This window comes from Chelonoidis abingdonii, chromosome 7, assembly GCF_003597395.2.
Source record: "Chelonoidis abingdonii isolate Lonesome George chromosome 7, CheloAbing_2.0, whole genome shotgun sequence".
Taxonomy (NCBI): Eukaryota; Metazoa; Chordata; order Testudines; family Testudinidae; genus Chelonoidis; species Chelonoidis abingdonii.
In genome coordinates, this window is record NC_133775.1 from 68,642,751 (window position 1) to 68,651,961 (window position 9,211).

Genomic DNA, 9,211 nt, shown 5'->3' on the forward strand with positions numbered 1-9,211 from the left:
GCCTCAGTGCAGGGGACTGGCATAGGTTACCTCTTGAGGTTCCTTTCAGGACAGCCTAGGCGTCTATCCAAGTTCTTGCTGATCTTCAGAACAGCCATTCCCAAGCAGGAAAGTTGTATGGATTCTGAGCTGTCTGCAGACACCGGAAATGGGGACTGAGCAGTGCAAAGACCCTTGGGTAAGTGTATGTGACAGTTTCATTTACAGCTGATATCACAATGCCTCCTTTCACCAGTGAAGCTCTCCTTAGGTCAACAGCAGAGGGCAGCAGAAGAGGGAGGGGAAGGAGGCAGGGAAGAGAGCTGAAGAAGTGAATGCAGCTACTTTTCATGCTGCAATCTCACTGTGACGTTATTGACAAACTGTGACTGTATAGATCATTGTTGCAACCACTGTTATATATCTGAAGCAAATATTGTACAAAGGTTGAAATGTGAGGTGTCTGTAAACAGGTTATGGTTTGCTGGTTATGTTTATGCTATCTGTATGTGTGCATCATTTTTATAGTTGAAGTTATGAATATGGCTATGTACTTGTATCTCAATGTGTTTGATTCTAAATAGCCTCAGTGAAGCATTTGGTCAGCTTCTTGAAAGGGACTATTCTCAGTAAGTGCCCAATCAAGAAACACTTAACTCACAATGGACTTTGGGAGACACCAGTCCACATCTGAGCTTTCTTGGAAACGTTCAAACTAACATGTAAACAATGGTGTTGGCTTGTAAAGAACTGAGTCATGCATAGACATGTGACTTGTCCATGTGACTCCAAACTTGCTGCTGTGATCTTCCACAGGGCAGAGAATATAAAAGGCTCTGGAAACCCCTTCATTTTATCTTCAGTCCTGCTTCTTACTTCTGAAGGAACCTTGTTGCAAACTGAAGCTCTGAACAAAGGACTGAATGACCCATCCCAGCTGTGGATGTTCTCCAGAGACTTGATTTGAACCTGCAGCTTGTTCCATCACTGCTCCAAGCCTGAAACAAGAATTTTGCCATAACTGTATGTAATTGATTCCATTTAACCAATTCTAGCTCTCATCTGTCTTTTTCCTTTTATGAATAAACCTTTAGATTCTAAAGGAATGGCAACAGCATGATTTATGGGTAAGATCTGATTTGTATATTGACCTGGATCTGGGGCTTGGTCCTTTGGGATTGTGGAAGTAGAGCAAGAACTGACAGGAATTTGAAGAGGATTTTAATGCAGTCTCTTCTGTGAGCAAGAGTCAGGCTAGCTGTAACCCTAATAATGCAAGACTTGTAGAAGCGAGGATTGTGTGAGGTGAGTGGGAAAGAACTGTGTGAGAAGTTGTTGACACCTTGTGTAGATAAATATGGAATGTATACTAGAGTCTAAATAGATGTGAAAAATAAGATATCAGGATGACCAATGTATAAACAAAATGCAGCTGTTGCTCACTGTATGTAACAAAAGGTATAAATGCTTGCTGTAATTGCTTACCAATAGAGAGAGCTGTTTAGCTCTCTCTCTCCATACAATTGCTAGAGAAAATAAAGTATCTGATTTGCTCCACCCAACCAGAGAGTGAGAACTATGTTTTTCTCCGACAGGATTGAGAGAATCTTTTTTTCTTTTGCTCGGGTATTGGTTTTCATAACCATTCATCCCCATAACGAATGGCACTGGTGGTGATACTGGGAAACTGGAGAGTCTAAGGGAATTGCTTGTATGACTTATGGTTAGCCAGTGGGGTAAAACTGAAATCCTCTCTAGCTGGTTTGGTTTGCCTTAGAAGTGAAGAAATCCCAGCCTTGGGCTGTAACTGCCCTGCTGTAAGCAATTTGTCCTGAACTGATACTCTCAGGAGTGTCCCACCAAAGGCAGCATCGTTACACTCACCAAGGGGAGAATTTTTCACAGAGATAGTGAGTATAATTATATAAGAGAAAATATGCTCTAAATCCCAAAAGGACCCTGCAGACTTTCCCAGCATGTTTCCCATGATGTTTGCCTGTTTTACTGTGTGCAGCCTAGTGATTTACACTGATTGATGTAAGATTTGAGTGGGATGCATTTTTGTGTCAAATGCTATATCATGACAATATTTGCAAGCCACAATTCTGGAAACTATTTACAGTAACCTACACAATGCAGCCTACCAGTTTACAGGTTCATAGCCATGTCTGTGAGTATAATTGACCAAGCAGAGATTATAGAAAGATGCAACGTTGTTTCATGTGGCATCATTTTTAAAAGAAACATTGTAGAATTAAATCTTTTTGGATTGGGGGCTTATGATGGGGTGCACTCACCACTAGTGGCGCCTCCTCCTGGCTGTCCTGGGGATTAGCTTTGCCTGCTGTTGCACCCTCCTCTGGCAGTGTCTTCACTTGTCCTGTCTTGCCCTGTGGTCCCTCTTGCTCCAAGAACTGCAGCCTCCTCTTTGTGACTTATCCCCAAAGTCTTTCCACACAAACTATCTCAGTCAGTCATCTCTGACACTGCCCTGATGGTGCCACTTCCCCGGAAACCCAGGCCAACCCGCCCACTACTCCAGTTTCCAGTCCAGGGACCCTATCTCTCCAACTGTGGCCTGCTTTTCAGTAGCCCTTGTCACTCCTTCTTTGGACTCCTTCCTACAACTCCTAGTTCCCCTCCTTTCTCTGGGAGTACCTGCTCCAAACCCGCCTCCCTCTTCCCAGGGAGTAATTGGTGCCTTTCCCAGAAGCCCTTGTCTTTTGCCAGCTTCCTGGCTTGATAGGACCACCTGTTCCTGCCCAGCTGAGCCTGCTTGCAATCAATATCTCCAGGTCAGCCTGTGGAGTTAATTTGACCTGCCTGGCCATCATAACCCCTTCCAGTCTTGTGTGGGGTGGACATGCCATCACAGGGTTAGTCACTGGAATGGTCAGGGGATTGCACTCGGAGGATGCAGGAGACCTGTTGTGCCCATTGTGCTTTGGAGCCTGAAGCCCCAACTTCCATACTGCAGGTTTCACATGGCACAGGATGTGTGTGAACTCCAGGGGTGAGGCTTTCAGGGCTGTGGGGGAGGGGAGGTGCCAAATTTGGAATTTTGTGAACTTTAAAAATCCAGCAGCTGGTGAAGTTGACTAAGAGTTAGGGACTGAGAAGCCAGGAGATCCAGAGACAATACCTGCCTCTCTCACTGCCTGGTCTTCCTAACACTTTGCAATCAGACAGCACACTGCAAAGATTACGCAGCCAGTGACTATCATACCTTCCATACAGAGAGGTTCTGGAATTTGCTCACAGCACAAGGCAGCTTCATGACCAGGAGCAGGACTCCAGTCTCTTGCCGGCCAGCCCAGTGCCTAGGCCCTCAGATGATGCTCAGTGTAATATTGCTGAGCCTCCTACTCTGTACATTGGGGATAAAAATACTCATCATCCCTACCTACAATACTTTTGGCTATGGACATGTGTGATGGGGCCTGAGCCCAGCTCACTGTGCTCCAGTGAGTCCCACCCCCACACCAGCAGCCCCAGGGGCCAGCACAAACTAGAGCAGCCTCTAGAATACTCCACCTTGTGCTGGGGGTTGAATTGGTATCTGGCTCCCCCAGGATTCTGGATGCAGAAAGCCCCTTTGTCCCCCTCTACTTCCTGTGTCCTGCACTGACCCAGGATCTGGCCCATTAAACTCCGTGACAATCCATTTGCTTTTCTGTTATATCTGTTGGCAATGGCTGGCTGTCTCTCCAGTGCGTTTTAGCCCAATAAGCTATTGTGTTTTAACTATCTGGTTTATTGACTCCCTAGGAGTGGTAAGCTGAAATTTTCCAAGTTGCTGACCTCATCTGTGTTGTGTGAGCTGTACGGCAGGAGTGACAGGCACAGGGCACACGTCCTGGTCAGAAGTGGAAGCACCATACAAAATACCTGTATATCAGATCCCCTTGCTAGTGGTCAGGTGACATCACTGGAAAGATCAACACCACCCTGACCTAGCCCCTTCCAGACACATGAGCTAGCACCTCCTGGGAGAACAGGGAAGAAGAAAGGTTGGAGAGCATGGTGGAGTTTTGTCCAGACCCCCACTCTCACACTCCCCCTGTGAGAGATCAGCATATGTAGAGAGAAGATCTCTAGGACAAACTCCATGGTTCAGATGTGAGAGCAGGATTCTATTCCTGACTTGGGTTTTCCTGGCTGTTCTGCAATTGGTCACAGTATTCAGACACAGTCTGGCTGCCTGGGAGTTTCTTTAGGTACGTCTATACTATGAAATTAGATCGAATTTATAGAAGTCGATTTTTTTAGGAAGCGATTTTATACAGTCAATTGTGTGTGTCTCCACTAAGCGCATTAAGTTGGTGGCCCTGTGCGTCCACGGTACCAAGGCTAGCATCAACTTTTGGAGCATTGCACTGTGGTAGCTATCCCACAGTTCCCACAGTCTCTGCCACCCATGGGAATTCTGGATTAAGCTCCCAGTGCCTCATGAGGCAAAAACATTGTCGCATGTGGTTTTGGGTACATGTTTTCAGTCGCCCCTCGCTTCATCAGAGCAATGGTGGACAATCATTTCATGCCTTTTTTCCACACAGATGCCATATCACAGCAAACGTGCAGCCTGCTCAGCTCAGCTGCCCCTGTTGTGTCCTGGGTGCTGCTGGCAGCAGACGGTGCAGTAGGGCTGCAAACCATCATCATTGAAAGACTGCTTCCACTGCCACTCTGCTCTCCTACTCTAGCAGCAGACAGCATAATAGGGCTGCAAACCATCGTAATCAAACAAACACTTCCGCTGCCACTCTGCTCTGCTGCAGACGCCACACAATGGCAAGCATGGAGTGCACTCAGACCACCGCAGCAGTTATGAGCACTGTAAACACCTCGCACATTATTCTGCAGTACATGCAGCACCAGAAAATTCGAAAGCAGGCGAGGAGGCAAAGGCAGCACGGTGATGAGAGTGATGAGGACATGGACACAGACTTCTCTCTGAGCACGGTCCCTGGCAATTTGGACATCATGGGAAAGGTTCATGCCGTGGAACACCGATTCTGGGCCGGGGAAACAAGCAGAAACTGGTGGGATCGCACAGTGTTGCAGGTCTGGGACAATTCCCAGTGGCTGCAAAACTTTTGCATGCATAAGGGCACTTTCATAGAACTTTGTGACTTGCTTTCCCCTCCCCTGAAGCACAAAAATACCAAGATGAGAGCAGCCCTCACAATTGAGAAGTGAGTGGCGATAGCCCTATGGAAGCTTGCAGCACCAGACAGCTACCAGTCAGTTGGGAATCAATTTGGAGGGGGCAAATCTACTGTGGGGGCTGCTGTGAACCAAGTAGCCAACTCAATCAAAGAGCTGCTGATATCTAGGGTAGTGATTCTGGGAAATGTGCAGGTCATAGTGGATGGCTTTGCTGCAATGGGATTCCCTAACTGTGGTGGGGCGATAGACAGAACGAATATCCCTATCTTGGGACTGGAGCACCAAGGCAGCCATTACATAAAACAAAAGGGGTACTTTTCAATGGTGCTGCAAGCACTGGTGGATCATAAGGGACGTTTGACCAATATCAATGTGATATGGCCGGGAAACGCACATGACGCTCACATCTTCAGGAACTCTGGTCTGTCTGAATGGCTGCAGCAAGGCACTTACTTTCCAGACCAGAAAATAACCGTTGGGGATGTTAAAATGCTTATAGTTATCCTTGGGGACCCAGCCTACCACTTAATGCCATGGTTCATGAAGCCATACACAGGCACCCTGGATAGTAGTTGGGAGCTGTTCAACTATAGGCTGAGCAAAGCCTGGCCACTGATTATCTGCAGCCCGACACCAGGGCGGTTAGAAGAGCACAGCAGAGTGCACTGCATATCAGAGAAGCTTTGAAAACGAGTTTAATGACTGGCCAGGCTACAGTGTGAAAGTTCTGTTTGTTTCTCCTTGATGAACACCCACCCCTTTGGTTCACTCTCCTTCCCTGTAAGCCAACCACTCTCCCCTCCCCATTTCGATCACCGCTTGCAGAGGCAATAAAGTCATTGTTGTTTCAAATTCATGCATTCTTTTTTAATTAGTCACAGAAATAGGGGGATAACTGCCAAGATAGCCCAGGAGGGGTGGTGGAGGAGGGAAACATGGGGTGGGATGGTGGAAGAGGGGAGGATGGAAGGACAAGGCCACCCTGCACTTCAAAACTTATTGAATGCCGGACTTTTGTTGCTTGGGCAGTCCTCTGAGGTGGAGTGGTTGGGTGCCCGGAAGGGGGGCCCCTCCCCAACATTCTTGGGCATCTGGGTGAGGAGGCTATGGAACTTGGGGAGGAGGGCTGCAGTGGCGGTCTGTGCTTCTTCTGCCTTTCCTGTACCTTAACCATATGCCAGAGCATATCAGTTTGATCCTTTAGTAGCCTCAGCATTGCATCCTGCCTCCTCTCATCACGCTACCGCCACCGCTCCTCTTGCTCCAGCCATCTATCCTTTTGTGCATCCCTCCTGTCCTCACATTCATTTTGTGATTTCCTAGACTCTGACATTGTCTGCCTCCACGCATTCTGCTGGGCTCTTTCAGTGTGGGAGGACTGCATGAGCTCAGAGAACATTTCATCGCAAGTGCGTTTTTTCCACCTTCTTATCTGTGCTAGCCTCTGGGATGAAGATGATAGGGGAAGCATTGAAACATTTGAAGCTGTGGGAGGAAAAAAAGGGAGAGTTGAGTTGACCATTTAAAATGGGTTGGCCATTTAAAAGGAGGGGCTGCAGTTTTCAGGTTAACATGGAGAACAAACCCAACTAAACCCCTCCTCACACCCAATTCTCTGGGATGATCGCTTCACCCCTCCCCCCACATGGCTAACAGCGGGGATGATTTCTTTTCAGACACAGGCGAACAGCCCAGCAGGAATGGCCACCCATGAACGTCCCCTTAATAAAATTCCCCTATTTCAACCAGATGACCACAAATGATAACACTCTTCTGAGGATAACACAGAGAGATAAAGAACAGATGTTGCTTGATTGCATTCCAGTAGCTTTACTGGCCGTGAATTCATCCCAAGTCTTCAGGGCAAATTAATCATTAAACACGCTTGTTTTAAACCATATATTATATTTACGAAGGTACACTCACCAGAGGTGCCTTCTCTGCCTTCAAGGTCCTGGAGCCCGGGTTGGGAGGGTAATGTCTCCAGGATGATAAACAGTTCCTGGCTGTCGGGGAGAACGGTTTCTCTGCTTGCCTGCTGTGCGCTATCGTCTTGTCATCCCCAAAATCCTCATCCCTGTTGCGTGAGACTCCCTTGCAGGAGTCCATGTACAGGGGTGGGGTAGTTGTAGAGGCATCCCCTAGAATTGCGAAGCAGCATGGCTGGGGGTCTGACCAGGAGCAGCTGTTTGCCTCTTTGGTAGGCTTGCCTGAGCTCCTTAAGTTTCATGCGGCACTGCTGCAGGTCCCTGTTATAGCCTCTGTCCTTCATGCCCTTGGAGATTTTTTCAAATATTTTAGCATTTCATCTTTTGGAACAGATATTCGCTCCATCCCAATACACATTAACAGACCTTTCCAGTAGCTGTACTGGCCACGAATGCCAGGGCAAATTGATCATTAAACATGCTTGCTTTTAAACCATGTGTAATATTTACAAAGGTACACTCACCAGAGGTCCCTTCTCCGCCTTAAGGGTCCGGGAGCCCGCCTTAGGTGGGTTCAGGGGTTACTGGCTCCAGGTCCAGGGTGAAAAATGTATCTTGGCTGTTGGGGAAACTGGTTTCTCCGCTTTCTTGCTGTGAGCTATCTTCAGTCTCTTCATCATGATCTTCCTTGTCCCCAAAACCCGCTTCTGTGTTGCATGATTCGCCATTGATGGAGTCAAAGCACAGGGTTGGGGTAGTGGTGGCTGCACCCCCTAGCATGGCATGCAGCTCAGCATAGAAGCAGCATATTTGGGGCTCTGATCCGGAGCAGCTGTTTGCATCTCTGGTTTTGTGGTAGGCTTGCCTTAGCTCCTTAATTTTCACATGGCACTGCTGTGCATCCCTGTTATAGCCTCTGTCCTTCATGCCCTTTGAGACTTTTTCTAATGTTTTGGCATTTCGTTTACTGGAACGGAGTTCAACTAGCATGAATTCATCTCCCCATGCAGCAATCAGATCCAGTACCTCCCATTCAGTCCATGCTGGAGCTCTTTTGCAATTCTGGGACTCCGTGGTCACCTACACTGATGAGCTCTGCATGGTCACCTGTGCTGATCAGCTTGCCACGCTGGCCAAACAAGAAATAAAATTCAATAGTTCGCGAATCTTTTCCCATCTACCTGGCCTGTGCATCTGAGTTGAGGGTGCTGTCCAGAGCGGTCACAATTGAGCCCTCTGCGATAGCTCCCAGGGCCCAATACCATTGAACTGCATCCACACTACACCCAAATTCAACCTGACGATGTCGATTTCAGCGCTAATTCCCTTGTCGGGGAGAGGTACAGAAATCGATTTTAAGACCTTGTAAGTCAACAAAAATGGCTTTGTCACGTGGACGGGTGCAGGGTTAAATCAATTTAACGCTGCTAAATTTGACCTAAACTCGTAGCGTAGACCAGGGCTTTGAGTCATTTCCCGTTTGGCATCAGAACCACTATCCTTCCGCTGCCTCCCTGTTTGCTCCAAGTAGGGCTGGACAAGGAGTAAATTAAGTCCCCCCTGTTTGGTGAGTATCAGGGGGACCTGATAACATGTCTGAAAACCGTTAAGGATTGTTATAAAAAGTACAGTGATCAATTGCTCTCCAGGGCCACCCAGGGTCGGACAAGAAGCAATCTGCTTAATCTGCAGCAAGTGGGATTTAGCTGGAACCCCCACGTGGAATTTGCCAGCCCCTGGAACTCTGGATGGGGTCTCTAGAGGGTCTTACCAATGAGAGTTCAACAATAGCAACCAGAGCCCCCTGACACATCTCGGGGGGGGACAGCATGGACTAGAAAATCCTGCAAGGCCAATATGGTGGCCTCTGCACAGGTTGATCTGGATAAGCAGTTTGCAGGCCACTCAGCCCCTCAGTGGGGGGACAGCCTGACTCAGGGTTTAGCTACACTGCATTAAAACACCCGCGGCTGGCCCATGTCAGCTGACGTGGGCTTGGCCTATGGGGCTACGCAATTGCAGTGTAGACATTCAGTCTCAGGCCGGGGCTCCCCTTGTCAGCATCCCAAAGCCTGGGCCCAGACATCTGCATTGCAGTTGTATAGCCCTACAGCCTGAGCCTTGCGAGGTCAAGT

The 9,211-nt window shown here is 48.1% G+C and overlaps 1 pseudogene; it reads right to left on the bottom strand.

The window, feature by feature from the left end:
* Positions 1-6,137: 6,137 nt before the first annotated feature.
* On the bottom strand, positions 6,138-8,889 carry LOC142047157 (uncharacterized; annotated as a pseudogene).
* Positions 8,890-9,211: the final 322 nt, after the last annotated feature.